At 50.2% G+C, this 13,355-nt stretch overlaps 1 long non-coding RNA gene across 2 annotated transcripts; it reads left to right on the top strand.

Moving 5' to 3' along the window:
• Positions 1-1,853: 1,853 nt before the first annotated feature.
• On the top strand, positions 1,854-12,093 carry LOC134155445 (uncharacterized). Of its 2 annotated transcripts, none has more exons than XR_009961560.1 (4): positions 1,854-2,866; positions 3,894-4,060; positions 4,981-5,190; positions 12,000-12,093. It is a non-coding gene; the product is annotated as an uncharacterized LOC134155445 (long non-coding RNA). The 2 variants fall into 2 exon arrangements; XR_009961561.1 differs by having other exon boundaries at positions 3,894-4,328.
• Positions 12,094-13,355: the final 1,262 nt, after the last annotated feature.

Raw genomic sequence — 13,355 nt, 5'->3', positions numbered from 1 at the left:
GGGGGGGGGGGGGTGTGGTATAAAAAAACCCCAACCTAGTGAACAAGATGAACATCCAACGTAAACTTCTTTGTGTTTTTATTTTGACATGCTCTTGGGAAACGTCAAACATTTTGTAGTATACACCAGTGAGACTTGATTCCTTGTTGCATAAAACACTATTTTTGGTGATGTTAATGTCTGAAAAGCCCTTTCCCTCCACCCCCACCTCATTGATCGCCCTCTCTGCCCTCCAACCCTGGTTAAACTTCTCTTCTACAGTAAAAACTCCAGCCAACAAGGCAAGCAGGAGTCTGATAGCCAGAGCGTGAAATGGGGCCCTTGGCAAACAGGCTCTGGGGCTTCCCACGCTGCCTCTTGACTCGTGGTAGAGCAAGAACACATCAGCCAAAACCCCTTGCCTGATTTCACCAGGAGATTGCTGGTGTCTGAAGCCGTCCACCCGCACATTGCCTTGGCTGGCAGTCAGCAAAGTGCTGGTTCACCTTAGGAATGGATTTGCTTTTTTACTCTTCTTTTTGTTTGCTTGTGTGTTCTCAAGTGGGTCAGTAAATCTCTGCCAGCTTCCCAGCTCTCTGCTGCTGGAGGGGTTTGTTGCTTCCCTGAGGAGGGAATTCCTTACAGAATTTGGGCCTCTCCCACATCAGTAATCTCAGTTTTGGTCATGTTTTTCTATTGATTCTTTTCCTGCTCACAGTATTTTGTGTGTGCACGTGTTGTAGTTTCAGCAGCTTGATTCAGCTGTGTTATCAAGTGACGAGATAATCCTCTCTTACCCCAGGGGATGTGATTTGGGTCTGGGTTTTTTCCTTTTTTTTTTTCTTCTTTTTTTTTCTTTTTTTTTAATATGATAAATCCCGCTTGTAAATACCTGGAGCTAAAACCTGGGGCTGATAGCAGATGAGAACCAGGGCTGTAGAGCGTTACGGAGCTGGTGGAGCATTTTACTGACCTCACAGGCTGATCTACTTGAGACTTGGAGACGTTCAGTGCGAGGCTGAGATGCCGCAGCACCTCCAATGGCAACGACGGACTTGCCCCTTCACGCGGTCTCCCCAGCACCTCCCATTGCCAGGTACCGCCGGGGAACGGGATGTGTCCCGAGTGGGATGTGTTCCCTTCCCCTGGATCATTTCCTAGGATGCCCGAGCCGCTTGCCCAGGGTCCCATTTCCCTGCTGACTCTGGAGAAGCAGTATCTGCATCCCAGGGCTTTGTGACAGCCTCTAACTTCCCGCCCTCCCTCGTTAAGTATCATATTGTATAGTAGCTTTCAGACCATACAGTATTCATTGGGTTATTCCTATTATTATCAAGTAGCTGGAATTGTGAAGGTTGGAGTAGTTAGATCTTTAGCTTTTATTCCTTTTTTTTGTATTACTATCCATGTGTATAAATTATTGATCATGTTGCTGGCTTTTATAAACTCTAAGCAAGGGGGGAAACCCTTCCTAACCCTTTGCAAATGGTAATGAAGCACTGTTTTTAAATAAAAGAGAGAAACACCAGTCTGCTGGCTCCCATGTGTTGTCTGTTTTTCAGTGCATCTGGATGAACTTTGCTGGTTTACATCCCTAGCAGGTAAAACACAAAGAAGGGAGGCTGGTGTGAAGAGTGAGAATGATAGCATCTTCTTAACAGTGATAAAGGGCAAAGCCTTGGAGCAGGTTGCCCAGAGAGTTGGTGGATGCGCCATCCCTGGAGATACTCAAGGCTGGATGTGGTGCTGAGCAGTCTGATCTCCTTGAAGTTGCTCATTGCAGAGGGTTTGACTCGATGCCCGTTGAAGGTCCCTTCCAACCCAAACTCTTCCATGATTCTGTGAAGGGCAAAATCCCAGCCCTGTCTGTTCATACACCAGCACCTTTCCTTGCTGTTCTTTCCCATAGCTGCTTACTAGCAGAAAAGGGCCATTTGTTTGCTATCTGATAAGGAGCCTGGGTTTTTTTTCTCTTTCCAAGCCTAATCTGTGTTTGAACCTGTTGGTGTGGAAGGAGAGACGACGACTTCAAATCACAGTATCAGCATTTTCTTTAATGCCTGTGTTGCCAACCTCCCGCTGTCTGTGTTAGAGCAGGTTTAATAGTTAACACACACCACTGGAAGCCGGTGTTCCTGTGCTCGGCATAAATTTCCTCTGGGAATTTGGACATGTCTCCTAATGACAGCCCCTGTTGTCCTGCCTGTAAAAGGAGTAGTGCTGCAGACAAGCAGAAATTCATTCATATTCTGTGAACTACTTAAGAGATCCTCCAGAAAAAGAGCTCATGCAAATATATATGCATATAATCAGATGCCCTTTCAGCTGAAATGATCCTAAAAATGATAAATAATAAATCCCTGTGGCAAATTTACAAGTAATTATAGAAACTGGTAACTGAGCAAAATGATGGAGCGAAATATGCCCAGTACAGTTGAGGTGGGCACAGGATTTTGCTCTTTTGGAAATGCAAGGTACCTGGACCAAAAGGGGTGGGATAAGATGGGTCCCTACGTAGTGGGGTTGTTGGTAAGGGTGCAGGAAGGCACCTGAGCTCCTTAAGCATTCCTTCCCAGTATTTACTGAGGAGCTGCAATGTGTTCCTGTCAGATCCTCATTTCATTCTAACAATAACTCGAGAGGATGTTCAACAGTGACTGCTAAAATTAGATGCCTGGAAATCAGGGCTGAATAATTGTTGTGGAAGAGCTGGTATGGGGATTCTGCATCCAGGAGACAGGGAGAGGCTTTGAAACAAAGCTCTGCTTCACTGGGAGAAAGGTGGTGCAGAGGCATGCTTCCAGAGGAAATCAAAGGTGCTCCAGGTCTTCCTGCCTACCTTCATTTCAAGGCAAAGCTATAAAATGGCTGATCCTGGGATTCGCTCGTAAGTCATTCAGAATGTTGCAATATGGTATTTCAGTCAATGGCTTTAAGCTAAAAGGGGGTAGATTTAGATTAGACATTAGGAAGAAATTCTTCCCTGTGAGGGTGGTGAGGCACTGGCACAGGTTGGCCAGAGAAGCTGTGGCTGCCCCATCCCTGGCAGTGTTCAAGGCCAGGTTGGATGTGGCTTGGAGCAACCTGATCTAGTGGAAGATGTCCCTGCCCACGGCAGGGGGTTGGGACTGGATCAGCTTTAAGGTCCCTTCCAACCCAAATAATTTTATGAGTCTATGATCATTGCATTGCTTACGATGAGTTTATCGAAAGTAGAGCTGGTCAAAGGAACCAGATACAGATTCCTTGGATGCACTACAAGCTGGCTAAGGAAATTAACACTGCTCATGTAATGAATTCCCTTTCTGTAAACTATAAGTAATTATAATAAATAAAAGGCAAACCCCACAAGTCACAGCTGCCCATTGCCCACCGCAAGCCACAGTGCCTGTTCCAGTGTGCAAAGGTAGCATCTACTAAGTGACAGTCCCTCCATCACATGAGGAAGTAGCCCAGAAGAGGGACATGGGCTCCAGGCCGCAGGGCTCAGTGCCAGCCTGAGGTCTACCAACATGGTTGCTGAGCAAGAATCCTTGTGTTGTGCAGCTGTGTTTGGCAGTGGCATGGTGGGACACGGTCACTAAATGATAGTGTTTGCTGGAGAGCATTTGGATCTTATTGAAATGGTTGATAAACCCAACCTGAATTTGCAGAAGAGCTCCAGGGTGAGGTTAGTGTGACTGCTAAGGCTGTGTCTTACACTGGCACTGACAAGCTGCCCCAGGAGATTTGAGCCTGGAGGTGCAGGAAGAAGCCCTGATCCCTGGCTCAGTGGGAAGCTGACCTGTTCTCCAGACTTTGCTGCTGGTCTGTTACTGACTACAGGAGTTTGGGGATGGCAGCCTGAGCATCCCTCTGGGTAACAGGAGAGGGATGGAGAGCTACCTGCATGCTTCCTTTATGTCTTTATAAAGGAAATCACAAAGTCATGGAATAATGTTGGTTGGAAGAAACCCCTGGAGGTCCAAGACATAGGTCTTGCTCAAAGGTCAGTCCAGTTCATGTAACTGTAGCATTTTCAGCATGAGCTCAGGAGCGAAATCCATGCTGGAATGCCAACAACTTCAACACATCCTGCAGGGTGAGAGGTGACCCATAGCCTCCTGTGCTTGCCCTCAGTCCCGTTTCCTTCCCTGCACAGCCTGGGACTGGTTGTCACTTGTGGCTGTTTCCACTGGGGTATGGAGAACAAAGACTGCGATGCACTTACTTAACGTTGATTTAAACACGATCTATAGTTTGTGGTTGTTCTCAGTTTGCCTGCAGCGTGGTCATTTCTGTCACAGCACATCCAGTGCTGGCTCCTGCGGCTCCACATGAACTGGGACCAGTTCAGCAAAGAGCTTCCGGTATGATTCAGGGGCTGGAGTGGGGGGGAAGAGGGATGGCAGACAGGGAAATGACTATGGGAGCTCGTGTTTATTGGCAAGAAGAAGCACAACAGATCGCTTTCTAGAAGCAAGGAACAAAGATCCAACTTTCCTAGGCCTTTCCTACCAGTCAGTGTTGTAACACTCCCTGGTGCTTGGGAGTTGAGGCCACCCAGCTCCAGCCTTATCTGTGTGTTAAGGGACTTGCTGCAGTTAGTTATTTCTGAAGCCTTTCTAAATGTCAAGTCCTGATCCAGGAGCTTCCAGTGATCCATGCTGGGCAGCCCTATTGATATAACCTCGGCTGGAGGTTATATCAATATAAGCCAGCAATATAACCATTATATCAATAAGCTATTGACTGTCCTGGGTGCTCTCTGTTCCCCCTGGGCTCGCACAGACCCTTCCCTAATCCAGACCTGCAACCCTTGGGTGCTGCTCCCCTTCCCTCTGCTGGCTGATGGACACAGCCTCACCAACCAAGTCCTCATCCATGTGGCCAGCCTGCCCTCATGGCTTCTCCCATGTGGAGGTGAAGGCTTGTCTGAGCCCCATGGCTGGGGAAGCAAAGAGCACTGGAGTCAAAGCCAGAGGATTTCTGCTTATGGGAAGAGGTCATTGTCTTCTGCAGGTCTCCTGATGTGCAGTGACCATCACCCCACGACCAGACCCCTGCAGTCAGCCTTCTTGCATGGAGAAGCCTCTCCACGTTTGGCTCCTGTTCCCAGTGCCGGGCTCAGGATGCGCAGAGCCAACACCGGGAGCAGCTGTCCCACTTTGTGGAAACTTTCTTGCCTTTTTAAGGCCGTGTTGAGTGCTCTGCTCTAACTTTAGCACAAAGGTATGGTTGACTCGGCTTCTTTTATTAATGGATGGGTATAAATATATCTGCTCCTGGTGCCTGCCTTGTTCTTCCATGTGTAAACACCGAGCTCTGTCCCAGCTCCTTCTGATGATAAGTTCCTCATCCTCTGAATCACAAATCACCTTTTTGCGTGCCAGGAGGAAGCGCCCAAGCCCAAAGTCACTTCTTTGGTTTTCATAGCACCGGCGCTCTCCAGCCAAACTCTGCTCAGAAATCACCCATTTCATAGAGCTCTGCAGCAACAGCGGGTCCGGCGGGTTTATGCTTCTATTGCAGCAGCCTCTGCACTCATCTGCAGCCTCAGAGCACTGCAGCCCTCTCCTGTTCTTGAGAGGATGTCCCCCGTCCTCACCACCGAGAGGGTGGGAAACCTCCCTTTGCCTTTAGAACACTGGGGCTTTACTTCTTTGGTCTGAGCACCCTGGTTCTGCTGCCTCTGCTCCAAGAGATGCTGCTCCCTTGAAAGAGCTCCTGCTTTTGGCCCTGTGTGACTCACTCTGGTGAGATGCTACTGGCTGTCCCCATGCTTCCACTGAGGATGGAGGCAGGTCTCTTCCCAGTGAAGAGTGGATGCAGATGCTGGTGGCCTGAGCATGGGAGGCTTGGGAGGGCTTTTGTCTCACCCCAGTGTGATCACGGGCAGGCACCAGGGGTTTGCTGCCTGCTCCCATGTGGCACTTGGCTATAGAGAAAGGAAAAGGAAAAGGGAAAACAGGCACAATCCTGTGCAGTGGTGGTAGGAGGTTTCATACCTGCATCCTGGTGGGCTGAATGGAAAGTTGGGGAGGCAAAACCAAATGTTCAGAGGCGGGGAAAAGCCAGTGGCTGCTGAGCTTGCCTTGGATGGTAAGGAATGAGTTGCTGCAGGGCTGTGACCTGGGCCTAATGCACTGATTTCTCCTCCACAGACCAGCAATGGGGCTCATGGTGTAGAAATGGACCTGACCCACCCTTGCTTGCAACTAATGCTGTGGCATGAGTGCAACTGAGCCAAGTTCCAGAGAGACGAGTCTAACACACTGCTAGGGGTCAAACTGGATGAGACTCAGCCCTGAAGGCAGGAGATGACAGTTAATGCTGCAGTCAACTCATCCCTGGTTGAGATCTAGGTCCTGCTGTGGCTGAGGGCTGTTGTGTGTGTGAGAGAGGCCAGGCAGAGCCCAGCTCTGCAATTCAGGTCACTGAGTGGCTGTGCAAAACAGCAATTCAGCCCTGGGCTCTCAAATAGCTTTGACTTGACAGGAGCAAATACCTGGGCTAACCACAGGGTTGGTGAAGCTTGCCATTCCCACAGGCTTGCCAGTGATGGTGAATACTACGTGCAACACGCTGTCAGGACCTGTCCACACCAGCGTAAGTACCAGGGGTCTTTCTGCTGAGCAGCATGGATGCTGGCGAGTCAACAGTCCCCATCATCACCAGTGAGCTGTGGGCTTTGGTGAAGCATTTCCTCACCATCAGCCAGTGTCTTCTTGCTAAACCCCACTTGTGGGAGCGGGGACCATCCAAGGCCCCCAGCGATGGCCTGGGGTGCTCGGAGCCACAGCAGGGAGGTATCTCAGAAAACCCACTGTGACTTGCAGGCCATGACCTGGTCCTCTGGCAGGGAACCAAGGGGCTTTCTCTTGGTGGTGATGAATCACTGTGTGGTGTGCAAGGAGCTGTGTTCACCAAGTTTCCTTGGCCACGTGTTTAAGTGCCTCCTGTATGAAGACAGGCTGAGAAAGTTGGGGCTGTTCAGCCTGGAGAAGAGAAGGCTGCGTGGAGACCTCATAGCAGCCTTCCAGTATCTGAAGGGGGCTATAGGGATGCTGGAGAGGGACTCTTCATTAGGGACTGTAGTGACAGGACAAGGGGTAACGGGTTAAAACTTAAACAGGGGAAGTTTAGATTGGATATAAGGAGGAAATTCTTTACTGTGAGGGTGGTGAGGCACTGGAATGGGTTGCCCAGGGAAGTTGTGAATGCTCCATCCCTGGCAGTGTTCAAGGCCAGGTTGGACAAAGCCTTGGGTGACATGGTTTAGTGTGAGGTGTCCCTGCCCATGGCAGGGGGGTTGGAACTGGATGATCGTAAGGTCCTTTCCAACCCTAATGATTCTATGATCCTATGATTGTAAGTGTTTCCCGTTAGGGGGAAGAAACAGCATGTGGAGTGCATGAGTTGTGGCTGGGGGTGAGCAGCCTCCCAGCCTCCCCTGGCTTCTCATGCTGGGAAAAGGCAACCAACCCCCTTCCCTACTGGGTGGGTAATAAACCCACTTGAAGGAAATGAAATGAGTGCTCTGGAGCCTCGCCCATGGTGTGCTCTCATCCTGCTTTGCGAGTCTTCAGCAGCTGCTTTTCCTCAAGCTTCTCTGTTAGAAATGAAACACCTTGACAAAAATGATGTGGTGCTGTGAGAAACACCTTGGCTGAGCACCCCTCTGCCTCCAGCGGCTGATGGCACTGGGGGCACGTCTGGTGTGGCCATGGTGCAGAGCCAAGAGCGAGGTTGTTCCTGTGAGGCAACAGCTTGAGCTGGGCAGATGCATGGTGGGTTTACACTTGGGTCTCCTTGGGAAGATGCGAGGTACTTGATGCTCTGGTGTTGGATCCTCACAGCTGAGAGGCCCCAGAGGCACAGAGGAGCATCCTATGGGCACTGCCAAGGCTGAGATCCCAGCAAGCCTAGGTGTGCAGAAAGCATGGCTTGGAAAACAGCCAGGCCCTGAGGCAAACCCTGGAGATGTTTCTCACGAAGTGCATCCACTCCATTCCCTCCCTGCTACCGCAGCTTTCTGGGTCTCCTGGGGCCACGTGTTTCTAGATCAGTTACCAGCACTGATTCTGAACATCTGTGCCCAAAACACAGCGAGAGTTGCCAGGAGGAGAAAACCAGCAATGGGTGAATCTCTTCTGCCTTGCAAACGATCAGGTCCCAGGTGCTGAGCTCTGCTGCACTGCTCAGGGACTGCTGCAAAGCAGGAGTTATCTTCTCCAAACCCTTCACTTCTGCCCTTTGGCAGCCAGGCATTCCCTGCAGGACAAAGCCCTAACATGCCCAGAGCCAAGCTTCATGCCCAGAAATGTTTCTGCCTTCAATTTGACTCCAGGCTTTGGGGGAAATAGAAATGCTTTTAGACACTGCCATTTCACTGTCTATGTCAGAGAAACCACACGCCATGAATGTGCCCAAATAATGACCCACGGGAACGGCAGGGCTGGAGCAGACAGGATGATCCAAGGCAGCAAAACCAGAAAGGCATATTTTCAGTTGTACTTTATAATCTGCTCATGCAGATAGAACTAAAATGAGGACCCAGAGCAAATAAAGCCAGGTCTAGGCTGCCTCTCGGGACACAGAGCATCCCCTCTTGACTTGTTCTGCATGTGGGTTGCCTGGATGTGGCTTCAGCAGCACCCTGAACACCTGGAGCTGTGTCTTACCCATTGGAATAGTCAGGGCCATGATGTACCTGGGTCTGGTACTGCCTGCTTGAAGTTGCCATCGCTGCAATTTACACTTTTCTGATACCAAAATGTGTGGGCCATTAGACATCACGATGGTGGTGAGGAGACACTGCGTTGCTTGGTTAATGCCTTCCCTGGATGTGGGTACACCAACTCAGCGGTATTATGTGATTTGTTCCCTTGTGGTTTCCCATCCCAGAGCTACTTCCTTTAGGGTTTTCCTTCTGTATCTAACCCCATAAGTGCCCTGCTGGTTTCCCATGTATGGGTACCAAGGTGGGCCTGAAAGGGTCTCTCATATCTCTTTTACCTCTAGACTGCATTAGGTCTTGCAGGTAGCTGTGCTTTCACATGGGGCCACACATGTGTGAGGCCATACCCCTTTGCTCCTGTAGGGACCCAGCACAGGCTCAGGCCACTCAGAGATGGTTTTCTCATTCACGGGTGACGTGTGGCCCTATAGCTTGTGTTTCCCAACCCCTCTCACCAAAGCTGGGGTTGTGCCTGAATCCCCTTCTGCTGCAACTGAGGGCTGCTTCGGGAGCACCAGGGTTTGACCCACAGCTCTCGGACTGGGTCAATCGCCAGGCATGCATGTGGGCTTGGAGCTGGTGCTGCTGCTCCTGCATCTCTGCATCCTGCATCCCTGCAGATGCTCCTCAGCATCTCTGGGGTGTGAATGCTTGGATGTGAGCTCCTCAGTGTTTAAGGGTGTAAAGGTTATTTTCCCCACACTGCTGTCTCTCACCTGTCACTTAGATGTCACAGTAATTCAGATGTGGCAAAGGTAGCAGAGTCATTTCAGGTATCCCTCAGCGTGCCAAGAGCTGGATGTCAGGTCACATGCATAAGGGGACAGGAATTTCCCTTAAGGTTTCAGGAAAGGCTGGGCCCCAATTTGGGGTTCCAAAGCTGAGGCAGCTGTGGAAGCCCTGCCATGGGAACGTGCTGCAATGGTGTTCACATGGGCTTATCACAGCAGCACTTAGGAAGGTGGGTGCTGCTGTTCCACTGCTGCCACGCAAATCACCGGTGGCATTTTACAGGAGCTGTTTATGCGTGTGGTGATGGCTGTGCCGAGGGTCACGTCTATTTTTGCTGCCACGCCGTGTATTTTTAAATTGGGTTTGAACAGCACACAACGCCCGCAGCGCTGCTCCCGTCGGATCATGCATCATGTCAGAAAATGGGCCTGAATACCTGCCTGCCTGTCTCAAGCTAAATAGTTATTCTTTAATTAGATTGCTTTGTTTCAAATGTCGGTAGCTTTATAAAAAGCAGGAGCAAGAAGTCAGGGTTAGGCTGCCTCAGCGGGACGGGAATGTGCGGCTACAGAGCAAAACACATCTGCAAAGATGGGGGGGTGTGCTTGGCCTTCACAAAATATCCCTCTGCTGCTTTGTTCCCTTGGGTTCATCACTATAGAAAGCTGCTGCATTGGTTCCTGCCCTGGGTTCAGCAGTAGCAGTCATTTTTCTCCCTCCTAGTAGCTGGTGCAGTGCTGTGTTTTGGCTTCAGTCTGAGAACAATGCTGATAACACACTGATGTTTTAGTTGTTGCTAAGTAATGCTTACCCTGACCAAGGACTTTTCAGTCTCATGCTCTGTCAGAGAGGAGGGGAAGCCAGGAGGAAGCAGAGACAGGACAGGACACCCAACTCAAACCAGCCAAAGGGGTATTCCATACCACAGCACATCATGCCCAGAATATAAACTGGGGGGAGTCACCCAGAAGGGACCAGTTGCTGCTCAGGCCAGACTGGGTATTGGTCAGTGGATGGTGAGCACTTGTGCTCTTCATCGCTTGAGTTTATTGGTTTCTTTTTTCCCTCCCCTTGTCCCCTTGAAGCCGTCAATGCCCTGTCCCAAGGATGCTGTCTAGGTCCCCCCGTGTGGGTACAAAGCAGCACCTGTGTGCTGAGGCAGTGCTGGAGGCACCTCTGTGCCACAGTGCCCTGGTCCACGGCATGGCCAGTGTGTGCTGTGCAGGTAAGAAAAATTATGGAGAGCTGGGGCAGACATGGTTTAATGTTTTCCTGCTGCAAGAGGACTGAAGTCAGGTTCTTGCGGAGGTGAAAGGAGGCTCAAAATGCACGCACACATGAGCAGAGACAGAAAGGAAGGAGCAAGTTTCATACTTCACTGAGGCACCTGAAAAGCATTTGCTGCTGTTGTGATTTCACTCTCCAGATGGCCAAAACCATCGCTTCTGGTTCACCAGTGAGCTCATAGAGGGGAGAGGAAAGAGAGAAAATCTTGATGTCAACCTCACTCAGGCTCAAATTATTTCTTCTAGGTTCCTGGCAAGCCAAAAGCCTCCTGGCATCCTGGCAGTGCTTTGTACCAGGGATCTACATGGGTTTATTTTGCTTTCAGGTGAAAACATTTCCCAGGAGACCTTGTTCCCAGCTTTGGTACCAAGGCAGGTCTTCTTCTAACCCTTAATATCCTCCTAACTCTGACCTTCAGGTTCTTCATCAGGGCAGGGAGCAAGCCCTGATCCCTGATCCCTGGCAGGAGCATGGGAACCTGCCCCATAAACCTGGGCTCTCAGCAATGCACATAGAGTCACAGAACGGTTTGGCTTGGAAACCCAAACCTTCAAAGTTCATGCAATCCAACCCCCTGCAATGAGCAGGGACATCTTCATCTACAGCAGTTGCCCAGAATCACATCCAGCCTGGCCTTGAATGGCCAGAGTGTGGTGTAACAGAGACACATCAAAGGGGGGTCTGCATGTTAACGAGGCAAGGCGTTCTGAAATTCATGGCTGCATGGATAATAAACTAGCAAGAAGCTAAAGGTAAGAAAGGAGGATAAAGATCTGAATTTAAACCTAAAATGTTACTTCAAAGGACACAACAGCTAAGCTGCTGGGGAAAATGCTCTGAAGTCTGGGGATTTGATTTTGGGGGTGCCTACAAGTGAGAGCTTCCCCAAGGACTAGAATTGAGTGCCGGGGGAACTCTGCCTCAGAGCACAACCTTTCCTTTAATTACTTCTGTCTTAATCTGTATGAAGTAACTGCATATTATTAAATGATCCTGCTCATAACACAAAGAGAACTTTGCACTAACAGCAGATGGTTTTAGTTTTCTTATCCTGTATAAATAAGACATATGTCTACCAGCTGTTTTGTAAATAACCTTGCTGTCTCAGCCCTGCCAAGGGGGTGGCCCTTCTCTTCCTTCTTCACCTTCTCATGTCTGATGGCTTTTGATTATGTTATTTCCTGTCAGCATGCCTAAAGCCAAGTTAAAACACGCTACCTACAGTAGTTAGTCATATTTGCTAAGCTGCTGCTTACACTGTTGTCTTCTTGTATCCTCTCAGGTTACCCTAAAGGAGCAGGTAATGCTGAACAAAGCGCTCTGAGTGACTGCAGGAGCTGGGATTAGGTGCTGGTTCCTCACGCTGTGCTTTTCTGCACCCGCTGGATGGTGATAAGCTGCTCTAAAAGGCTTTCTGGGTGCATGAGCTCTCCCAGTCCCACAGCTGTAATTTGGAGCAGAGCAATTAAAGCTTTGGCTTACAATAAAGCTGGCACCTCTCTCCTCCCTCAATGTTCTCTGTAGATTTGCATCCCCTATCATGTGCAGCATCTCTCACAATGGCGTGGCTGTCCTGCAAGCCAGGTTCTGCGGGCACACTGATAAATCATCTCTCTTTGGACACAGTAGAGCTCTCCTTGCCCTGCTTGCCCAATGCCCCCAGCTGGCACTGCTGTTTGGCCAGTGCTCAGACCTAGGAGCTCATATGCTTGCATGTCAGTGCTTGTTTCTGGGGCGGTCCTGTATGCAGTGCCTGAAACATTAATACCAGCATGCACAATGTGCTTTGGGGGAAGCATCCATAGCTTTGTTCTCAGGCTGGAAATCCCTCTCTCCAAAGGGAGCCAGCAGCTCCCCTGCTTTGTTTCCCTGGGAGAGCTGATTTTCTCCTCCGTGCTTGCAGAAACATCGCTGGCTGCTGCTGCCACCACACCACAGCCAGCTCGGCACAAGCTGGAGGCCAGCGGTGGCCAGAGGGTGGCCAAGGTGACGGGAGCAATGCCTGGGGTCTTTGTGGTCATCCTGGTGATGCGGTTTGTATGGATCTCCTTCGGATACATTTCTCTAAGCTCTCAGGTTAGCAAATTCCCCCAGGAATGCTACGAGCTTCATTACAGCTTCTGCTAAATCACTGGCCAACATCATCACAATGTATCTTGAAACCTTTTGGACCTGGTGGCTTAGGGATGCTGTTTGTGGAGCTACTGGGATGATCCCACAGGGAAAATGCTGCTGGTGCAGCACGACAGAGCACCTTCAGCCACAGAGGCTGCCGAGTGGAGAAGGTCTCACCAAAACCCTGATGAGGGAAAAGCAGGCAGGGAAGGAAAGGGAAGAGCAAGATCGGCAGAGGCTGGCACAGAGCCCTGACTGTTCATGGTGGAGGGCTCACCCTGGGAAAGGCTGCGTAGTGCAGGGTGTATGGACCGTGGCAAGGGAAAGGTATGTGGACCTGCAGCTGGCAGATGATCCCCTCTACAGCACAGGGTTGACAGCTGGTCCATGCCTCCTTCCTGTGTAGATGTGAGGACAACTGGAAGGATGTATGGAAGAGATCAGTTGCTGCCAGAGCAGCTTGTGGTGGCCCCAGCCTGTCCAGGCTTGTGGAAATGAGCTGAAGCTGGACATCTCTCTGGGG

This window comes from Pezoporus occidentalis, unplaced genomic scaffold, assembly GCF_034315485.1.
Source record: "Pezoporus occidentalis ecotype Australia unplaced genomic scaffold, CSIRO_AGI_Poc_V1 ctg78, whole genome shotgun sequence".
NCBI lineage: Eukaryota > Metazoa > Chordata > Aves > Psittaciformes > Psittacidae > Pezoporus > Pezoporus occidentalis.
Note: the sequence above shows the minus strand (reverse complement) of the source record. Positions and strands in the feature narration are given on the sequence as shown.